General features: G+C 38.9%; 2 long non-coding RNA genes across 3 annotated transcripts; one reads left to right on the plus strand and one right to left on the minus strand.

Moving 5' to 3' along the window:
- Positions 1-5,318: 5,318 nt before the first annotated feature.
- On the minus strand, positions 5,319-14,343 carry LOC139965430 (uncharacterized). Of its 2 annotated transcripts, XR_011792246.1 has the most exons (5): positions 13,641-14,343; positions 10,174-10,431; positions 9,416-9,605; positions 8,558-8,673; positions 5,319-8,002 (listed from the first exon to the last, which is right to left on the minus strand). It is a non-coding gene; the product is annotated as an uncharacterized lncRNA (long non-coding RNA). The 2 variants fall into 2 exon arrangements; XR_011792247.1 differs by lacking the exon at positions 8,558-8,673.
- A 106-nt stretch (positions 14,344-14,449) lies between these two features.
- Positions 14,450-19,074, plus strand: LOC139965431 (uncharacterized). Its single transcript, XR_011792248.1, has 3 exons — positions 14,450-14,970; positions 16,681-16,901; positions 17,627-19,074. It is a non-coding gene; the product is annotated as an uncharacterized lncRNA (long non-coding RNA).
- The last annotated feature ends 4,642 nt before the right edge of the window (positions 19,075-23,716 follow it).

Genomic DNA, 23,716 nt, shown 5'->3' on the forward strand with positions numbered 1-23,716 from the left:
TATGATTGTACAATTTTTATTGTGTCTCGTCTTTTAATATCATGCTAATCTCCACTACTGTATGTGTTTGGTAATAAGCCAGATTTCTGGGTAGAAGTTTAAAAAAAACAAATCGTCAACAATTTTTGATGAATTTTAAGCAATCACATTCACTGCCTCTATCTCTGTTTATGTTTTGAGTCAGCGACACAGTATACTGTACAGTAGTGTACAGAAAGGGACACTTTCTGTTGTATTCCTGATCAATTGAAAATTGTTTGTTGTTTGACTGTTTGTAGCAGAATTCCTCTGAGGAGTGAAAAAAAATAAACATACAGTGAACAGTTGCAACTGCGCATGCATTTATACATTACTTAAATTATGTTCTGATGCAATTCATGTAATATTCACTGTCGATTTTAGTTCAAAACTGCCAGTATACCATTAGTTCCTGAGCCATAATTTTTTTGCTTTAAAAATCTGGCTTTGAGGGTATAGTATTTTGTCAAAAACATAAAAGTGGAGGGGCTGCTTATCATCATTCCCTGAACAGGCTTTACCCAATTTGTTAACTATAATGGTAACATATCAAAATGTCTGGGGACTTGCCACAGTGCTGACAATTTTCAAATATTTCCATGGTTCCACCAGGGATGCCAGAGATGGACAAACAACATTTGAGCTTTCTTTAACGTTTGTTTCGTGCCGACATTAATACTGTTTTTGGTCCAGTACTAATACCTAAATAGGGTGGTGACAGGACAAAATCCCCCTAGGACAAAATCCCCCAGAGCCAAAATCCCCTTGGACAAAATCCCCCTAGGACAAAATCCACCCAAGCCAAAATCTCCCCAAGGTATAAAAAATCCCATCAATTCTTTACAAAAATGCGTCATCCCGGTCCCCGGTATCGTCATCCAGTACCGTCATCCGGTACCCTCACCAGTATTTCCATTGGTACTCTCAGTGGTTCCCGGACCAGTACTCCGACCATACCCCGACCGGTACCTTAATAGTGAGCCTGACAGCTACCCCCACCGGTACCCCTCCCTGACCAGTACCCCGGCCGGTACCTCGACCGGTATCCCAACTGGTATCCTGAAAGGCACCCTGACACATACTCTGAAACGTACCCTTACTAGTACTGGTACATTAAACAGTAATTTGACCAGTACCTTGACCGGTCACTTAAATGTCACACCATGGAGCTATATCCCATGGCCACACTAACAGGTAGCCTCGCAATTACCCTCAATGATCTCCCGACCAGTCCCCTGACCAGTATCCGGACTGGTATCCTGACCAGTACCCTAACCAGTACACTGAGTGGAACCCTGACTGGTAGAGTGACCAGTATGATGACCGGTACCCTGACCAGTACCTTGACCGGTACCCTCACAGGTACCCTAACAGGAGCCCTCACAGTTACACTCGCCAGTACCCTCACTAGTACCCTGACCAGTCCCCTGACCAATCCCCTGAATGTTACCCTAACCAGTGCAATGTCCCATGCCTTGACTGTCACACCTGGGCCATCCCTGGTTGTTGCAGGCAGGCTTTGTATGGGTCAGGGGGATATTGTCTGGGGGGATTTTGTCCGGGGGATTTTGTCCTAGAACCCCTAAATAGCACTCAAAACGGATAATGGTACCAGACGGTACCTGTACGTTGTCTGCTAGATTCATACGATGTCAAAAGGCTAGAACATGCACTATAATACTGTTATCAGTCGTCAGTAGGTATATACCACACTCATCTCATATCAGTATGTGTTTCTAATGTCATAAAAGGCAGTGGCGGAGCGTCCATACAGTCAGGCGGGGGGGGGGGGCGGACTCAAATGGGAAGCTGGCGCCCTTTTCAGCTATTCACCACTTTTTATTTATTCGCGATTATTTACTTTTTTATTGCGCTCTCATCTACCTATTGACATTTGTCACATTTTGTTGGCGATGACACCTATACCTACTTCATTGATCCTTACTGAGTCTTTCAACTTAAAAGCATATTTTTTCCAAATAGATTAGTGAAAGTTACACAGTTTAATAAATTAGAGGCATCTCCTTGTTAAAGAATTGTATTATCGGCGTATAGTCTTCCGATAAGCGTAACCGTTAGGGTTGAAAGAAATCAGTGACAGCAGGCATTAATGATATAAACTTACATATATATATATTTTCAAATCTGTTATTGAACGAATTATCAGCCCCCTGGTTACATCGTCATTTATCATCCCTTCCCCATCCTGCCCTACCCTTCTTCACCTCACACACTCCGCTCTATAGGGTTAAAAGAAATCAGCGAGAGCAGGCAGTAATGAAATTTAATGAATTTTTTAAATCTCATTTAGGAAAAATTATTAGGTCCCCCTGGTTACATCATTTATCCCCCCCCCCCCATTCTCCCCTTCCCTTCCTTACAATCACCGCTTCTCTTACACCTAATATATGAGATATCCTCGCAAAGCGTGCTGAACTAGGTCCCTCATTTATCTAATGCGTGGGAGGAACTCGAAACTTTCTTCCTTATCCGCATATTCCAAGCTTTCTCCAAGAAAAGAGTTACAGTACCTATTACCCAGATTTTTAAAAATAGCCTCCCTCCTCATAAAACGTGATGATCTATGTCTCTCATTAATCTAAAGCATGGATGAACCACCAACTTTAAGCATATTACAAAGTTTTTCCACAAAAGAGCTACGGAACCTACTACACACAAATTATGTAAATGTCGCTAAACAGCATCCGTAGGGACATCGTGTTTTTGGTCCACATTTGAGTTTCCATCATATCTTTTATCTGCTTTTCATACATATCTTTTACTGTGATTGTTATGATGACCACATCTAAGGACTTTTGAGTCGTATTATTGTATCCAGTGGAATTGTCTCGCTGAGATATAAAAGGATGAATTTTCCGTACGTTTTCACGGTAGGCCCCTCTGTTCAAGGTCAATGCACGACTATAACATTAGGTCCACTAAGTGCGGATATTGGTCTCCATTTGCCACTATTGCAGTAAACCCAACCGAGCAACGTGTCTACGGTGTCTCTTAAAAGACAATATTATTAACAAATTCGAAAAGAATTTTTAATCTCTTTGGTGTCATTTTAAAAGTATTTCTGATAACATTACGTACAGAATTCTTTTATATGAGAAAGGTACATATGAGAAACATGACAATGACCGTGATAAAACCAATTTCAAGATTACTAGCGATCAATTCGCTCAATTTGTTTCAAAAAATGATTAAAAAGTGATATGAATTCCTCCTCATTCATTCTTTTTATTTGAGCATGTTGAACGCTTGCGATAACATGTCATTACGAATCATTGCAGACGCTCACCCAAACCGTTAAAAAATACCGTCCCTCTCCCCCCTTCTTTTCTTACACTGAGCTCTCAACAGTGGCGGACCGTCAATACAGTCAGGGGGCGGATGCCCCCCCCCCCAACGGACTCATATGGACTGCTGGCGCCCTTTTCAGCTATTTATCACTTTTTTTACTTATTGACTACGATTATTGACTTTTTTATGGCGCTCTCATCTACCTATTGACATTTGCCACATTTTGTTGGCGATGACGCCTATTTATTCTTCGTTTATCTGCAAATTAGCATGGCCCGGAAAGGGTCATTTCCGGCCATATAGGGAGTATCTTTACTCAAAAGATTTCTGTACGCTCTGCGCCAACCTGTGGTGGCGCTCCGCTTAGATAAAGTCGAAAGCGCCCATACAGACCATTCTCACCCCCTCTTACCAATACCCCTAGCTCCGCCACGATAACAGGAGTGACTTTCCATATGTTATTGGTAGGAAATTGCAGGAATTATTGGAATCCTCAATGAAAACTGTATACGTAGGTAGTCTTGTTTGCGTGGGGATTGAGTTGTGTAGGTGTTACACAAAAATGTAGATATGCTTTCTTTATTCTTGTGGAAAGCCGCTTTCACTTTGATATCAGATAAACCTGTGGTACATGCAGTGACGTAGCCAGGATTGTTCCAGTGGAGGGGGTGGGCCAGTGGCGTAGGAAGGTACTTTTGAGTGGGGGGGCTGAAGACTGATGGCCGGCCTGGGGGAGGGGTCTAAGGGAATTTTTTGCATTTCCAGGTAGCCTCAGATGCAATTTGGTGCAATATAGCACACTTCAACACCCACTCCATTTTGTAAACTTAATTTTGTATTTTCACCATACCTTAGATGCAATTTGGTGCTCCAAATGAGATTTTTTTTCTCATTTGGAAATGAAAAAGGGGTTTTCTGACTTGCGAAGCGGGGGGGCGGAATGATACTTCCGCCCCTCCACATTTTTCACTGGGGGGGCTGGCGCCCCCAGCTCCTACGCCCTTGGGGTGGGCGCTTGGGGGGGCCTTGACCAATTCCTGGGAGGGCGTCTTGTTACTACCTGAGTGGAGTGCCACCATGGGTTGGCGCTCAGCGTACGGGAAATTTTCAGCTATAAAGACCTCCTAGATCGTTGGAAATAACACTTCCCAGACCTTGTAAGCTGCTCTAAAGTTTCACAACATCCTTTATTTTGAGATCCCCATGTCTTGATATGGTCATCAAATAGTTTAGAGAAATAGAAGAAAAAAGACAATCTGGTAAGTTGCTTTGAAATATCATGACATATCTCGTCCTATGCGCTATGTCACGTCAGGTTTTTCAGCAACTATAGCCTACTGCCGGTCCGCGCTCGAAGGGTCGTTCATGAGTGGTCATCATGGAGATTCGATACCATGCAGACCAATGAATGATATTTTCGCACATGTAATTTTTTCGACACCCAAAATCCCAGTGGGCGGGCGACAAGCTTTCATGGGGCTGTCTCCCCCACCCCCTCCCCTCCCCCCCGTGGCTACGCCACTGGGTACATGGTGCCGAAGCACATATCTTCAAAGTACTGTCTCCAATTTTCAATTGTTTCAAGCTACTATGTGACCAAAAAGAAGTTCTCAAGATGAAGTTGCAGATCTGAAAGGACCAGTAATTTTACTAGGAAACCTTTCGACCACGTACACCTTTGAAGTAGGATAGGATTACACAGTATTTGAATTCTTCATGGATCGGCTTGTATTAAATTAGCTGAAACTCTATAGACCAGTCTTGCAAGGTTTAAAGAAATGGCTCCTTACATAGTTGGCATGATTCAAATTCATCCAGTGCAAATTCATCCAGATGCAAATTCATCAATATAATTGGTCGAGAACTTGCTAGAACAGTAAGCTGTCTGAATTAGCATCTTCAGATCGAATATGGGTTTGCTGAGTTTGGGAGCAATATGTTCGAAGTACAAGGACCAACCAATGAACCCAATTTTAACATAAGAGGCAGAGATAAGACACTATAGCAGAAATCATTATGTCTTTTTTCTGTTTATTACTGATAAATGCAAATATTTTCATTAAAAATCAATATGAAATTTCATGTTACTTTCAGAAATATATAAACAAAGCAACTTCTACAACTTCAGCTCATTCACATTCATGCTATCAGCTAGAAAATTGACCATGAGGCACATTTTCTATGAGGCATTGATGTGAATACCACTGACATAACTTGTGCTATTCAAATGGATAAAGGGCTTGGTCAAGTCATGAATAAGGCTCTGCCCCATATATTGCACATGTACAAAAAGGGTTACTGCTGTACATGCAATACTTTTTTTGATGGGGGAGAGGGGGGGGGGGAGATGTGGTAACATGTTGAAAAGACCACATCTTTTAATTTGTCATTTTTCTTTTGAACATATGCAAATGCTAGAAATGAAAGCACTTGGAAATTTCTTAAAGAGATAGGCAGTTGTTGCCCTTGCACTGCTTTGAAGTCTGCACCACTGTAAATATTGTTGAAGGAGTGGAGTTCTGCGAATCTCTTGATAGTCAAGTAATAAATTTTTCTTTCACTGTTTGTTAAACAGCTCCTAGCAGTAATATGTATTTACACGACATTGTATCTGAGGTTCATTATGTAACCGGTGTTTTCTACATAATGTACAGTCAAATTAAAAACCAATGTTAAACTTGTTCCCCTGCAATGGTCTAAATTCAGAAAGTACATCAATATCATAACTCTTTTGCATGTTGTATAATGGTACTGAATTTGAAGTGGATTATATTTATCAATGAATATAGCAATGTTTTGGGTAAAAGCAATTAAAGCATCCACTTGAACTTTATGTTTTCCTTGCATTGTTTGCTACTTCCTCCTATCTAGATTCCAAAGGGACATATAGATAAATGCTCAATACCTCAAACAACATTATTTAACCTTGTTTCCCACAAGAAAATGTTCTGTCCCAGTTTCTGTAAACTACTCGGGATAAATGGAGGGGTGGGGGGGGGGGGGAGTTGGACAGGTTGGGAAACTAAATATTTGACAGATGTTGTATTTGACAATAAAATTCACCTTCCCAAGGAAGTAATACAGTTCTTTAAGTGGCATTTTATGAAGGACATACAGTATGTAACGGTAGCAGAATTGGTTATTGCCTCCTGCTGAAATGTCCAATAAAGACTCGCAGTATTGGAATGTTCACAGATTCCTCATTTAGAGAAACATCTGTGTTTATTGAAACTTCCTAGGACGTTGCCAACAAGATGCAGTTGAAGTCTACTGTACCTTGTTGTCAAAGGTGGAGCTCACAAAAAGTCCTATCAACTAGTCTTATTCAAGCAGTGGCAACATATGGGAAAAAAGAAAAGCAAAATATGGTACCATTTTGGTAATATTATTTTGAACTATTTATCCCAACACCCTATCCTCCTTTTGCAAGCTTGTAAACCAGTTACAGCACTCATGCAACATGATATGACAAAGGTTCATTGCCAGAACATGAAACTAGCAATTTGGAGTAAATTTGTTAAAAGAATGATGAAGTTAATACACTGAAATATTGAATGGGGCTCAAAAGAGCTTAAGAAGTCTTTTGAGGTACATTACTTGGTCTGATAAATATATTAATTGCCCTAAGATTCAGCTATTAAAGCAGCTACTAGTAAGATACTAGATAGTATGGGATCATGAAGGTTTTCAGATTTTACCTATATTGGCCTCAAATAACCTTTGACTTGGCTAAGAGCACTCAGCACATGATACACCTGCATACAAACTTCCATTCATCATTCCAATATTGAACTATCATGTTAACATGGCTTTCAGTTTCAGATATCTAGTTATCTCACATGGGCTTCTGCTATACTGTACAAATTTATAGAATAGTACTCAATGTCAGAAACCTACATGCACTACATATGACTACCAACTTTTCCTTGTTGAGTTAGATGCTCTATGTTACTCTACTGACCTTGAGTAGCCTTTGACCCTCAATGAAGCCAACACCTACTGAAAATTCCAGTATAAATATAAAATTAATGAAATGATTCAGAAAATACTTTAACAGAAAGGAAAACTATTATAAACACTTCTGTTCATACTGACCTCAGCGTAAACAATTTAGAGACCAAGAACATATGGTATAATAACTATTAGCTAACATTTCTTCCTTCTACTCTGCAATTTTGAGAGAACAATAAGCAAAATTGATACTGGCAAATGTAACATGGCAACAATAACAATAATTCACAAATGATGATGACATCAGAAAAAGTAGCAACCATGACAATGATTATGATTTGAAAATCTTAATGAGCAATCCTAAATGTAACTAGAATATCACTTTTAGTAGAGCAGGGTTCTCACAAGCATGTTCTAACCTGGCGGTGGTCGTGGTTTGAATATGATTTTGCCTCTCCCTGCATGGTTTGAAAGTTGAGCGCCCGGGCTGAACATTTATGAACCAGGAAAAGCTTGCTGCCACTTATCTGGTCCGAAAAAATTATAGCATGAGGTAAATTTCCTCCTGGGTGAATAATTATCATAACAGTTCAAGAATTTTTACCAAAGGTGATCATATTTGAATATCTGGAGTCGGCTCGGACTTGAAGGGTCTTGGATTTGGCTCATACCAAGTGGGCTCGGACTTGGCTCAGACTCTGGCTAATTGGACTCTACTACAGCTCTGCCATAAATATAAAAAGATAATGGATTGTTAATAATTTATTATATGATGTTGAGAAGGTAGAGACTTAGAAAGTTAACTCCTAAATGTAATGGATAGTATTAAACTCTTCGTTTCACTAACAAAAGGATTCTCAAATACAGTACTAGCAACATTACAGCTGAAATAATGGATCACCAATACGATGCAGTGAAGAAAGGGAGTTTAATAAGAGCATCCCTCAATGTAATGACTAGGATAAAACTCTTAGTTGCACTAACAAAAGGATACCACATGCAGTACCAACAAGAGGGATGCCCATTATATTGAGGGTCCACTAGACTTAAGGTTTGCTAGACCCAACACCCCATTGTGGAAAGCATTATTGAGCGTCTAGTTAGCATTTATTGGGTAACTGAAAGTATTGAAGGACCTTGGTGACTCCCCTCCCAGTAGTTTTATAACATTTATGAACCAGGAAGAGCTTGCTGCCACTTATCTGGTCCAAAAAAATTATAGCATGAGGTAAATTTCCTCCTGGGTGCATAATTATCATAACAGTTCAAGAATTTTTACCAAAGGTGATCTTTGGTATCTGGAGTCGGCTCGGACTTGAAGGGTCTTGCATTTGGCTCAGACCAGATGGACTCGGACTTGGATCGGGCTCTGGCTAATTGGACTCGACTACAGCTCTGCCATAAATATAAAGAGATAATGGATTGTTAATAATTTATTATATGATGTTGAGAAGGTAGACACTTAGAGAGTACTCCTAAATGTACTGGATAGCATTAAACTCTTCGTTTCACTAACAAAAGGATTCTCAAATACAGTACTAGCAACATTACAACTAGAATAGTTGATTACCAATACGCTGCAGTGAAGTAAGGGAGTTTAATAAAGAGCATCCCTCAATGTAATGACTAGGATGAAACTCTTAGTTTCACTAACAAAAGTATACCACATGCAGTACCAACATGGGGGGGGGGGAGGATGCCCATTACATTGAGGGTCCACTAGACTTAAGGTTTGCTAGACCCAACATCCCCATTGTGGGAAGCATTATTGAGCATCTAGTTAGCATTAATTGGGTAACTGAAGTATTAAAAGACCTTGGTGTCTCCCCTCCCAGCAGTATAACAACTGGAATAATGGATTGGTGAAACAATGTTTTATTTGATACAGTACAGTGAAGTAAGGGAGTTACATGAATAATAGTTAATGCAATGAATATGATTAAAATCTTTGTTTTACTAACGAAAATTATTCTCAAATACAGCAACATAAGAATTTGTATAAATGGATTATTAATAATGAATTTTATGATGCTGTGAAGGAAGAAAATTCATTAACAAATTTTAATTTGTATGCTGCATGTCATATACCTGTCCAGAAACTAAAAAGAAAAATTCAAACTCATAGAATGCACTGTACCTGGCTCCAAGCAATGACATATAAATCTAGTCCTCATTGTATCTACAGAAGTTGTTTGTCCAATTTTAATCGAAAGCCTTTCCTTTCCTTGAAAATTTTGATCTTCAGTAAAAATATTCTTCTGTCTGTAGATTTTATTGATGACAGTACTTCCTTCTCTTGTGGAGAAATTCCACCAGCTCTTGTTAACCTACAACAAACCAAAACAACATTTCAATCATATGTCAAAGTTTCACTGAAGTACATTCCATGTAAATGTTTTTTTAAAGCCTCACATTTTGATATTGACATTGTTGCAAAAGGTACAAATAAACACATCATAATCAAGGTTAAAATGTGATGGTGTGTTAACACCTCGTCTTTGCTTCACAATCCTACGTACAATTCATTCCAGCCTGCCAGATGGCAGATTTACAGTACATTTGGTTTTCAAAGACTACACATAAAGTCATTTCAATTCTGATAACATTCTATGATGGTGGAAGTAGCAAAGTAAAACAAAAGGTTTGGCAGTGGACTTGGTGGGAAGTGGAAAGCCTTTCTTACATTACTTTGTTAGCCGTTGCCTTAGATCGTTTACAGTTTTTGAAAATAAACAGCAAATTTTCATCATCTTTGTTCGTGTTGAAACTTAGTACAGTAAATTTATATTATGTATAGTGTGTGTTGATCAGACTTAGAGGATATTAAAGGGAAGACTTTAGAAAACTAACTTCAGGCCATAGGGATTTAAAATATATCTCACAGTCAATACTTACTGAATATTAAAGACAACTGGGGATGTTTGCAATATATGCTTGTGGGAGCTCCTTATTTCCATATAAGCCATTTCTCGCTGCATCCCATGGTCAGCATGAACCAGCAGCTCAAAGTTACTGTACAGTATTTTGATATCCTGTGTTGACCTTGAAATTGCAGCCCTGTACTTCTTGCAATAAAGTGGAGCATATCTGCTGTGGTGTTCTCATTCTGCATTCATGCATTCCTCAAATTGTGCCAAATTTAAGCCATCTTTTCTGACAAGAGAATGAACACAAATAAGTCCAGATAATTGTTTCATAAATTGCAGGTGGAAGTCTTGACAGTGCAGTTCCCTATTTGATGTCAATACTTAGTGTACTGTACATGTTGTCCAATATTCATGTCAGTTTAGTTAATTTAGCTATCACTTTTTTCATGGAAACCGCATATGCAACAATTGAGAAAAATGCCACACTACTAAGTTTGAATATTGATCTATTATTTGGTATGTAAGTTGTACCCAGGAATTTAGCATGCAATCACTTCAAGGGATTGACTGAGTATTCATGCATGGTTCAATGCCTCATCCCGCATGCAGTTCATTTACTTAAAAATTGCATGCACCCTAGACTATGTATGCCGGTACATTTAGTCCCTCAACGTATTATTTGGGGTTTAAGCTCAGAACTACTCGTGAACACAGACTTTGGCATTATGACTAAGTTCATTTTTAATGTTTGGTTTCAATGATGTTGAAACTTTCCACTCACGATGGCATATGTGTGCGTGTGCATTGGTAGGAGTACTGTGTTTGTGATCCCAGCTTGTTAACACTGTTTTTCATGACAGTAAGCTTTATTGGACAGATCTCATAGTTGGTACAGTATGTATGTATAGATGCATCACAAGTACAAGAAGCCTATTGTTTTTGGTGAAGCTCAAAGGAAATTTAGGTAAAAATGGTCAAATTGTGAAAACTCAATTTGAAGCATGGATAGATCTATTTATTGGTATGTCTAGGGCTAGGCCAGTGGTTGGGTCAACAGGGCAAACTTGTGAAAACCTTATTTAAACCATACATCTCAAAGCAGGGTACACTAGCTTGCAGAGATATATAATGTTTAGTATCATGTTATATCGCTACAGAGGGCTTTCAGTGGTCTTTTTAGATCCCCAACTGTCACTTTGAAAATGTTGTTAATCACAGTTCTCAATAGTTTTTTGCTGTATATTATTAAGATACAATAAGTTGTACATGCAGCCTACACATATACTGTACAGTAGCATACATGTCAGATTGACAAATTCATAAAATGAAACTTATTACATAATGGAAACCATGTGCAGTGCAGTTTGCATAATGGTGATCTATTTATACACCCAACCAGCTAGTATCGGATCATAGCAACATGTTACCACATGTATGCATTTAAGTGTGTTGTCACACAGTACAGTGCTAACATCATACAAGGGAGTTTTATTTGTTCCATAACAACTCTGATCATAATAGCCTGTTCGTGCAGGGAGTTGTAATGGAACAACTCCCTGGTTTGTGCTATGGACATGAGAACTATCTAGTGCCTGTTGAACATTAGTCTTGTGCATTTTCATGTTACTTACTAACACCAAATTACTGCACACAGATGGTCATTTTTAAAAGTATGAAAACTGAATACAATCAAGAGCTTTTATTTGGACATGATACCCAATATGAAACTGCTTTAGTTGCACATACTGTATGTATGCTGGTTTTTATCATGAATGATTTTTATAGGAGCCATGAATTTGTTTTTTTTATGAAGTAGGTCTGGATTCCCTTGGCATTATAACCTGATTGAAATTTAATCTCTGTGATTGCACTAATATGTGAGACCATTGATCAACCTAATTAATAGCTTTTAATGATGAAGACACTGATAACAATTTCATAACTCATTAGTGTGAACACAATGCAAGGTTCAATGAGGTACTGTTTATTTCCTTAAAATGCATAGCTGGTAGTTTTTCAACATACTCTAATCCTTTCAAATATGTTACATTGAATCTTTACACTTTTCCATTGATATATCACAGACTGTGTTTTTTTGTTATGGGACTCCGTAAAACTGGATCAAACCTAGCAATTTTGGACAAGTAATTTGCTCTTTTCGCAAAAACTCCTAAGTGCTCAAGTGACTGTACAGTACAGTAGGTCACCCTGTGAAGGCATCGTGGGACTTTGAGGAATACTTTTGATCAAGCTATTACTTCAGCACTATTAACACTACCCACATCATAAAGTCAATATCAAAATGCCTAAATTACTTAGCCATGATTGCGTTGTTATTCTAAAATGAATACTCAATTGTTTACCTTCAGCCATGATTCATCCCATACAGTAGGTGCAGGGGGAAAAAACTCATGTTACAAAAAATTGTTGTACACTGCTACACTGAGGCCCTGTGTGACTTAGTTCTCTGAATCAGAACCAATGACACACCACTACTACTGTACGCACAGGGCTAAGTGATGCACACTAACACATATAGAGAATATTGTGGGGATGAATATTGTACTGAGACGGCAAACATTTTCACATTTTTTACTTTTGTAACTCGTTTATGGAATCTATCAGGCCCTTTCTTTTACTGTAGTGTTCCGTTTGCTTGTGTATCTGTTTTTGTGGAGTTGTGACTTTCTGACTGCCTTATTTTATGGCAGAGAGATTGAGACATAGGCTACCCAAAGATTTATATTTCGTGAAATGGTTCAAAATTGCATCGCACGAATGCAAGTTCTTTCATACCCCTAAATTGACACATCTGTCGATAAGCTTACTGTAGTGAAGGGCCTAAGTAAACATCCATTATCTTTGGATGCTGTTTGCTATGCTCTGAGCCTCTAACCTCAGAAAGGTCAGGTCCCAGAGATTAGTGGTATTATATTGAGGTAATTTTGGTTATTTTTAGGGAGTAAGATTTCCAAATGCCCCAAAACATGCACAAACACAATTTGATCAGCATATACCTGAAATGGATTCAAACTCATGAAATATTTAACTCTGCTTGGCTGCAAAAAGTTATGGTTGCCTGCTGTATAGTTGCTAGTACTAGCTACAGTACAGTAGTAGTAGGCTAGTATAGTAATAGTAGTATGCTACTAGTAGGCCTAGTAATATTTGGAGGTGCGTCAATTATTAAGCCTTTACTTTAAAAGATCTGGAAGATCACCAGGCTGCAAAATGTGTAGGTTGACCAGTCTGTTACAAGTATATACTTTAATTTATATATCACATTTTATATTCCGAGTATCAGCAAAGACAGTAGCAGGCAGCTGTGATTTACCATAGCCAGTAATACTGATAGGTCCAATTTAGGGCTAACGTTAGGCCTAGGCTAGTCTACTCTAACTCTAACCATGGTCTTACTTTATTTGTGTTCAGCATGAAGGTATTTACTCTAAATGTTATTAATATATCCGGAACACTTTTAAGGAATTTACTTACAATGCATATACTCCACCAAAGTTCCAAAAGCCAACTTCAAATGGGCAACGTTTACGGTAACCTGCGGCACTTTCCTTTGTAGACTACATGACTAGGCCCACATAGAGTAACGTTGAATGTAGGCTATTGGGATAGCAACGATACGATCCGATCGACTGCCCTACCACCGAACACAGAAAGAACTGCTTATGAATGGGGGCGTTGTTTCGTTACGTGTAAATTTGCCAGTTAAAATAGAAACTCTTATTTTCTTAAATATCCCAAATTAATGGAAGAAAAATTACAAACACGAAGATTTCAGTGTAATTAGAGGAACCTGTAAGTTTCGGAACTATATATAGCCGCATTTGGTCAAAATCGAGGTGTAAAGTTGGGATCAACATATATACCATGTTCGTAATTCTGTTATATACCCTTCGGAATTACCTCCACTTTTGAGGGGAAATTTTACCCTTTAAATGAACGATTTTTTTTTTGTAACTTCGGAATTGAAAAGTTTATGAGGTTTTCTCTTAACTCGAAATAATCATTCCTCAAAGGAAGTGAAATTGATTGAACAAGAAGACCCTAGACTTAGGTTTACCTGGTGTCAGGTAAACCTATCCCCGAGGTAAACCTAAGTCCCAGCTACCATGCATTGAAGTAAACAAAAATACCAATGTGTATATATATATATATATATATATATATATATATATATATATATATATATATATATATATATATATATATATATATATATATATATATATATATATATATATAGCACTGGATTGGTATTTACGTTTACTTCTCCAAGTTGGTGCTTAGGTTTACCTGAGGTGAAATGATTGGATCAACTTGAAATTTTACATCAGCATACCTTACGGTACTAGGACTGCATATCAGTCGTTATAAGTTGCTACCTACTTTTTGGGTCATTTGGCAAGAAAAAATCCAATTGGTCAAACCCTTACGGTAAACCTAAGTCTTGCTCTCAAAGTATATCCCCCAGTTGGTATATAAGTTCACCTGACGTACAGGCATCCGTAGTTTTCTTGACAGCGGCAGTAGCCTGTATTCAGTGTATACGCTCTACACTGTGTACACTGTATCCGCCAGGGCTAACGCTAAAGCATACCCGTAGGCTGCATTGCATGCAACCCAATAACAGTTTCGGCTAATATAAGATGATGTGTAGTATCTGTTCCCTCTCGATGCAAGGGGACTGGGCTTGAGATCGGGTCAGTCGTTCGCCGGGTAGTTTGGTTTTCGTGCGCAGGTTCTTTCCTTGTTGACTTTTTCTTAAAAAAGTACCGTTAACAAGAAAACGTCTCACCAACAACTTCAGGTAAGGTCTATGAGATTAGTCAATAAAGTTTGGTGATATTAATAACGTTGATATTATAACGTTGTTGCATACAGCTTCACGTTATTTGTTCATACCCATATTTCAATACTATAGTCTAGACTAGCTTCTAGCCTAAAACTTGTAAGGCCTAGCCTACGTTCGGCTGTAGCCTAGGGCCATAGTCCAAGTCCTAACACTACCTTAGCATTGGGTCAAGGGTAAACTGGTCTGTAGTTTGAGCTACAAATTAATACCAACTGCCAGAGAAATTAGATTTCAAGTAGGTCAGCTTAACTTCTTAGCCTACAGTACTGTGCATGTATGTATCATATATGGCCTTAGATTTTTCTGGACAATTATGTCACTGTACATTGCCCTAATCATGACCAGATACTGTAGCATGGTGGGCTTATAATTGACGCACTTAAGGATTTGATCAATGATATCTATCAAGGAAAAATCCAAATTACTCAACTGTATGTGTTTTTCATATGTGTAGTTCCTCAGAAATGTTCTCATCTCAAAATATTTAAGGTTCTGTGCCTATGCACCGTACAATTGAGCAGAATTTGACCACAAAATGTCTGCCGTGTCAAGTTCTTTCATACCCCTAAATTGACACATTCGTCGATAAGCTAACTGTAGTGTAGGCCTTAGTATACATCCATTGACTTTAGATGCTGTTTGCTATGCTCTGAGCCTCTAAGCTCTGACAGGTCATGTCCCAGAGAGTAGTGTTATCATATTGAGGTAATGTTGGGTATTTTAAGGTTGTTAAGATTTCCAAATGGCCAAAAAACGTGCAAAACTGGGGGAGGGTGTTAAAAGCTTAAAAAATACCACAATTTGGTCAGCAAATACCTCAAATGGATTCAAACTCATGAAATATGTAATTCTGTTTGACTGCAAAAAAGTTTAGGTGGCCTGCTGTATCGTTGCTAGTAATAATTTAAGGTGCGTCAATTACGGGGGTGTGTCAATTATGAAGCCTTTACTATACTGTACAGTAGCTATGCCTAGATTATTAGAGACTGAAGTCACCATGCAAATGTAACTTACAAGTACAGTAGCCTGTATTGAATAAGAGATGCTATAATTGCTACAACTTTTCAAAAAGTTCTTGGAAGTCTTTACTCTCCAAAATATTCTCAGACATTCTAAACACCACAGTACTGTAAGATGTCTGAATATCCCAGTGAGGGTATCAATAAGAACAGTTAAAGGATATAATACTAGAAAATCCAGCCTCAAATTTGGGCCAATGCAGAATACCTTTAATCTAAGTCTCTCAAGTGATGCATTGTGTTTCAAGTGTCTGATTTATAACTAGCCAAAATTTGTACAAAATAACAATGCCATGCATCCAAAAGGTTATTGAGTCAGTACATTTCCATAATGTAACTATTACAAAAGCTGAGTGCACCTAATTAAAAGTTAACATCCTCCAAAAATCTATATAACACAAAAATTTGATAAAGCCTTCTACAGTATCCCCTCCCTTGCATATACTGTAAGTCATTTTGTTAAGCCTGTTTAGATCCATAAGTAATACCAAGTTGACTAAATGTGCAATATTCAGTGTTAAAGATCTGAGCTCTGTATTGGCCCAAAATATATTGGAGAGAAGTGTACAATAAAAATTGAAATAATGCACATCTACACTCTGACCATTTGATATTTATTTGATCGGCACTGTTAATGTTTTCTCAGACAAATTTGATGATCAACATTCTCAATCTCAAGATGAATGACAACAGCCCACTATCCAAGGGAATAACACTGTACGATGTAGCTGCCATGCAGTAAAAAAGTCAATGTTGGAACGGTAGCAATCATAGCTAGAGCACAGATGCCGTGTGGGACAGACTGATGTGGTGACCTACTTCATCATTGACAGCAAAATGGAAGATATTTTCTGAATTAACCAAAAAGTAAGTTAATATTCTGTAGGTTCGACATCGCATAAACTTGATACCATACAGTAGGACTCTATTATCTCAAATACGAGTAACATCTGAGGTAATTTATTCCAAAGTTATGGAATGAAGAAAGAAACAATCAGAAGGGATGAAAACTTTTGTATGATCTGGTTAATGTGGTGGTATCTTTTCCTCTATGTCCATAGTATTTAACTACACTAGAGCTATATCCACTCTCTGGTTTTTAATCTTAAAGGTCAATGCAAGACAACACCAAATTGTCAGGCTAGGTCCACATAAAATGTACATGTATATTTAAATTTTGAAGTCTTTACAATTGGTAAAGCTTGAATGACTTGCAACTTTTAAAAGCACTTGATATGGTAGGGAGCTGTTTCAGCTCCAATTGAATGCATGGCTGCATAAATAAAATGTGTAATGTTGTATACAAGGCAAGATGAATCAAGAATTAATGGGCCCAAAATGGGATGGATAAACGAATTGAAATTTACAGTGAAAATAGTATATATGAAAGGTTGTGAGATGATTAAAATATTGGCTGAATTACGGGAGATTTAGTTTTGTAAAGCAGTTCATTGTTTTCTTCATTTGTAGAGTGTGAGGTCATGTGAGGTCTAATCGGTAATCGCAAAACATTCCAAGCTATATTGCGTGTGCTATAATTGGGACCAAATCAGCATATCTTTAAGAGAAAGCTTTTCTTTTTGTACCAACAGATGGATAGATCTACAGGCTAATACAGCAAAGGATATGCTCTAATTAGAAATGCCAGGCAAGATTATCACACAGTTTACAGTGGGGTGAATACAATCATCAACCAAGCTTTTCATCATGCTGTACATAGTGGTATACAGTAGCTCCTTGTTGGGCTTATCAATTAAAAGCTTGCATAGAAGACGATGCCAAGCAAAGCAAAAGTATGTCCTGTAAATCGCAAAGTAGATTCACACATCTCATGTATATCCTCTGTTACACAGCACATCTTTCAATGGAGTTAGGAAGTTGCTGGGAATAGTTGTTGGATTGGCACAGTAATGTAGTATTTGCTTCACATAAATGCAGAGCAGTAACAGAAAACTAACTAGTTCCAGGATATGTTACACTGTTACACCATATAAAAGATAGAGGAAATTAATATTATAAGCTTCAAGCAGACAGAACCAAGAGAATGCAGACCAGTCTTCATGGGAAGTCTTCTACATATTTAACTGTATAAATGGACTCATTCTTTTGCAATGAACTTCTTGAAATATTTTAGTTTGGTGACATTGTGGCACTACATGTTTTTGTAAGTATTAGGGAACATTTGCAGCTGCTTGTCAAGAACATGGAACTTGTTATACAACTGAAGTGGTCCTGATGCTTAAGTGTTGAGGTTACTGGATATTTTGCTGCCTTACCTTGCTTTAACTGTTCTTAAATGCATTTCTCATGTTTTAAGATGTTTTAATTTTGTATTCCAAGCAAGATCAGCAAGCCATAGTACAGTAATTTTTAACAACCACCACACAGATACTTGTGCAGGACTAAGGGTATTTGTTAAGCAGATTACTATTATAAAAATCTTTCAAACTTTTATCCCTCAAAATCTCCAGGGGTACACTGCATTGTTTCTGATCCACAGTTTCACAATTCTACAAGTGGGGTTCAGGGGTTATGCTATGGGAAAAGTTTACAATGTTAGGCCTGACTTAATTACTGAAAGCTTGTGGTCTTTTATTACACCAAGAACCTGATTATTCTTTAAACAAAATTAAATTATTTCCCCTCAAAATTGAGGGGCGTGAATACAGCAAAGGCACATGCAACTAGCACCAATGTCATGGAAACCTAGTGCAGCCCAATGAAACATACTGTAAAACCACAACATTTGTAACTATAGGTATGAAATTGTGCAATCCAGGGGTATTGTGTATAATTTTGTCCCTACAAGCATGGAACTTCATGATATTGTGGTAATTTGCATTGGTTACGGTATTAGATACAGCCTATACTGGTAAGTCTAGATAAATACTTGAGGTATAAGTTAGTTCCCAAAATGTTTCTCATGTATGAGAGAGGTCAGTAAATTGAGGTCATGAAATAGTGCAAGTATCCTGGTTTATGTGAAATAAATCTTGTGGAAAATATAAACTGGGATTGAAAATACAATCAACTGCTTGAATATGATTGTACAATTTTTATTGTGTCTCGTCTTTTAATATCATGCTAATCTCCACTACTGTATGTGTTTGGTAATAAGCCAGATTTCTGGGTAGAAGTTTAAAAAAAACAAATCGTCAACAATTTTTGATGAATTTTAAGCAATCACATTCACTGCCTCTATCTCTGTTTATGTTTTGAGTCAGCGACACAGTATACTGTACAGTAGTGTACAGAAAGGGACACTTTCTGTTGTATTCCTGATCAATTGAAAATTGTTTGTTGTTTGACTGTTTGTAGCAGAATTCCTCTGAGGAGTGAAAAAAAATAAACATACAGTGAACAGTTGCAACTGCGCATGCATTTATACATTACTTAAATTATGTTCTGATGCAATTCATGTAATATTCACTGTCGATTTTAGTTCAAAACTGCCAGTATACCATTAGTTCCTGAGCCATAATTTTTTTGCTTTAAAAATCTGGCTTTGAGGGTATAGTATTTTGTCAAAAACATAAAAGTGGAGGGGCTGCTTATCATCATTCCCTGAACAGGCTTTACCCAATTTGTTAACTATAATGGTAACATATCAAAATGTCTGGGGACTTGCCACAGTGCTGACAATTTTCAAATATTTCCATGGTTCCACCAGGGATGCCAGAGATGGACAAACAACATTTGAGCTTTCTTTAACGTTTGTTTCGTGCCGACATTAATACTGTTTTTGGTCCAGTACTAATACCTAAATAGGGTGGTGACAGGACAAAATCCCCCTAGGACAAAATCCCCCAGAGCCAAAATCCCCTTGGACAAAATCCCCCTAGGACAAAATCCACCCAAGCCAAAATCTCCCCAAGGTATAAAAAATCCCATCAATTCTTTACAAAAATGCGTCATCCCGGTCCCCGGTATCGTCATCCAGTACCGTCATCCGGTACCCTCACCAGTATTTCCATTGGTACTCTCAGTGGTTCCCGGACCAGTACTCCGACCATACCCCGACCGGTACCTTAATAGTGAGCCTGACAGCTACCCCCACCGGTACCCCTCCCTGACCAGTACCCCGGCCGGTACCTCGACCGGTATCCCAACTGGTATCCTGAAAGGCACCCTGACACATACTCTGAAACGTACCCTTACTAGTACTGGTACATTAAACAGTAATTTGACCAGTACCTTGACCGGTCACTTAAATGTCACACCATGGAGCTATATCCCATGGCCACACTAACAGGTAGCCTCGCAATTACCCTCAATGATCTCCCGACCAGTCCCCTGACCAGTATCCGGACTGGTATCCTGACCAGTACCCTAACCAGTACACTGAGTGGAACCCTGACTGGTAGAGTGACCAGTATGATGACCGGTACCCTGACCAGTACCTTGACCGGTACCCTCACAGGTACCCTAACAGGAGCCCTCACAGTTACACTCGCCAGTACCCTCACTAGTACCCTGACCAGTCCCCTGACCAATCCCCTGAATGTTACCCTAACCAGTGCAATGTCCCATGCCTTGACTGTCACACCTGGGCCATCCCTGGTTGTTGCAGGCAGGCTTTGTATGGGTCAGGGGGATATTGTCTGGGGGGATTTTGTCCGGGGGATTTTGTCCTAGAACCCCTAAATAGCACTCAAAACGGATAATGGTACCAGACGGTACCTGTACGTTGTCTGCTAGATTCATACGATGTCAAAAGGCTAGAACATGCACTATAATACTGTTATCAGTCGTCAGTAGGTATATACCACACTCATCTCATATCAGTATGTGTTTCTAATGTCATAAAAGGCAGTGGCGGAGCGTCCATACAGTCAGGCGGGGGGGGGGGCGGACTCAAATGGGAAGCTGGCGCCCTTTTCAGCTATTCACCACTTTTTATTTATTCGCGATTATTTACTTTTTTATTGCGCTCTCATCTACCTATTGACATTTGTCACATTTTGTTGGCGATGACACCTATACCTACTTCATTGATCCTTACTGAGTCTTTCAACTTAAAAGCATATTTTTTCCAAATAGATTAGTGAAAGTTACACAGTTTAATAAATTAGAGGCATCTCCTTGTTAAAGAATTGTATTATCGGCGTATAGTCTTCCGATAAGCGTAACCGTTAGGGTTGAAAGAAATCAGTGACAGCAGGCATTAATGATATAAACTTACATATATATATATTTTCAAATCTGTTATTGAACGAATTATCAGCCCCCTGGTTACATCGTCATTTATCATCCCTTCCCCATCCTGCCCTACCCTTCTTCACCTCACACACTCCGCTCTATAGGGTTAAAAGAAATCAGCGAGAGCAGGCAGTAATGAAATTTAATGAATTTTTTAAATCTCATTTAGGAAAAATTATTAGGTCCCCCTGGTTACATCATTTATCCCCCCCCCCATTCTCCCCTTCCCTTCCTTACAATCACCGCTTCTCTTACACCTAATATATGAGATATCCTCGCAAAGCGTGCTGAACTAGGTCCCTCATTTATCTAATGCGTGGGAGGAACTCGAAACTTTCTTCCTTATCCGCATATTCCAAGCTTTCTCCAAGAAAAGAGTTACAGTACCTATTACCCAGATTTTTAAAAATAGCCTCCCTCCTCATAAAACGTGATGATCTATGTCTCTCATTAATCTAAAGCATGGATGAACCACCAACTTTAAGCATATTACAAAGTTTTTCCACAAAAGAGCTACGGAACCTACTACACACAAATTATGTAAATGTCGCTAAACAGCATCCGTAGGGACATCGTGTTTTTGGTCCACATTTGAGTTTCCATCATATCTTTTATCTGCTTTTCATACATATCTTTTACTGTGATTGTTATGATGACCACATCTAAGGACTTTTGAGTCGTATTATTGTATCCAGTGGAATTGTCTCGCTGAGATATAAAAGGATGAATTTTCCGTACGTTTTCACGGTAGGCCCCTCTGTTCAAGGTCAATGCACGACTATAACATTAGGTCCACTAAGTGCGGATATTGGTCTCCATTTGCCACTATTGCAGTAAACCCAACCGAGCAACGTGTCTACGGTGTCTCTTAAAAGACAATATTATTAACAAATTCGAAAAGAATTTTTAATCTCTTTGGTGTCATTTTAAAAGTATTTCTGATAACATTACGTACAGAATTCTTTTATATGAGAAAGGTACATATGAGAAACATGACAATGACCGTGATAAAACCAATTTCAAGATTACTAGCGATCAATTCGCTCAATTTGTTTCAAAAAATGATTAAAAAGTGATATGAATTCCTCCTCATTCATTCTTTTTATTTGAGCATGTTGAACGCTTGCGATAACATGTCATTACGAATCATTGCAGACGCTCACCCAAACCGTTAAAAAATACCGTCCCTCTCCCCCCTTCTTTTCTTACACTGAGCTCTCAACAGTGGCGGACCGTCAATACAGTCAGGGGGCGGATGCCCCCCCCCCAACGGACTCATATGGACTGCTGGCGCCCTTTTCAGCTATTTATCACTTTTTTTACTTATTGACTACGATTATTGACTTTTTTATGGCGCTCTCATCTACCTATTGACATTTGCCACATTTTGTTGGCGATGACGCCTATTTATTCTTCGTTTATCTGCAAATTAGCATGGCCCGGAAAGGGTCATTTCCGGCCATATAGGGAGTATCTTTACTCAAAAGATTTCTGTACGCTCTGCGCCAACCTGTGGTGGCGCTCCGCTTAGATAAAGTCGAAAGCGCCCATACAGACCATTCTCACCCCCTCTTACCAATACCCCTAGCTCCGCCACGATAACAGGAGTGACTTTCCATATGTTATTGGTAGGAAATTGCAGGAATTATTGGAATCCTCAATGAAAACTGTATACGTAGGTAGTCTTGTTTGCGTGGGGATTGAGTTGTGTAGGTGTTACACAAAAATGTAGATATGCTTTCTTTATTCTTGTGGAAAGCCGCTTTCACTTTGATATCAGATAAACCTGTGGTACATGCAGTGACGTAGCCAGGATTGTTCCAGTGGAGGGGGTGGGCCAGTGGCGTAGGAAGGTACTTTTGAGTGGGGGGGCTGAAGACTGATGGCCGGCCTGGGGGAGGGGTCTAAGGGAATTTTTTGCATTTCCAGGTAGCCTCAGATGCAATTTGGTGCAATATAGCACACTTCAACACCCACTCCATTTTGTAAACTTAATTTTGTATTTTCACCATACCTTAGATGCAATTTGGTGCTCCAAATGAGATTTTTTTTCTCATTTGGAAATGAAAAAGGGGTTTTCTGACTTGCGAAGCGGGGGGGCGGAATGATACTTCCGCCCCTCCACATTTTTCACTGGGGGGGCTGGCGCCCCCAGCTCCTACGCCCTTGGGGTGGGCGCTTGGGGGGGCCTTGACCAATTCCTGGGAGGGCGTCTTGTTACTACCTGAGTGGAGTGCCACCATGGGTTGGCGCTCAGCGTACGGGAAATTTTCAGCTATAAAGACCTCCTAGATCGTTGGAAATAACACTTCCCAGACCTTGTAAGCTGCTCTAAAGTTTCACAACATCCTTTATTTTGAGATCCCCATGTCTTGATATGGTCATCAAATAGTTTAGAGAAATAGAAGAAAAAAGACAATCTGGTAAGTTGCTTTGAAATATCATGACATATCTCGTCCTATGCGCTATGTCACGTCAGGTTT

The sequence above is a fragment of the Apostichopus japonicus genome, chromosome 3 (genome assembly GCF_037975245.1).
Source record: "Apostichopus japonicus isolate 1M-3 chromosome 3, ASM3797524v1, whole genome shotgun sequence".
NCBI lineage: Eukaryota > Metazoa > Echinodermata > Holothuroidea > Aspidochirotida > Stichopodidae > Apostichopus > Apostichopus japonicus.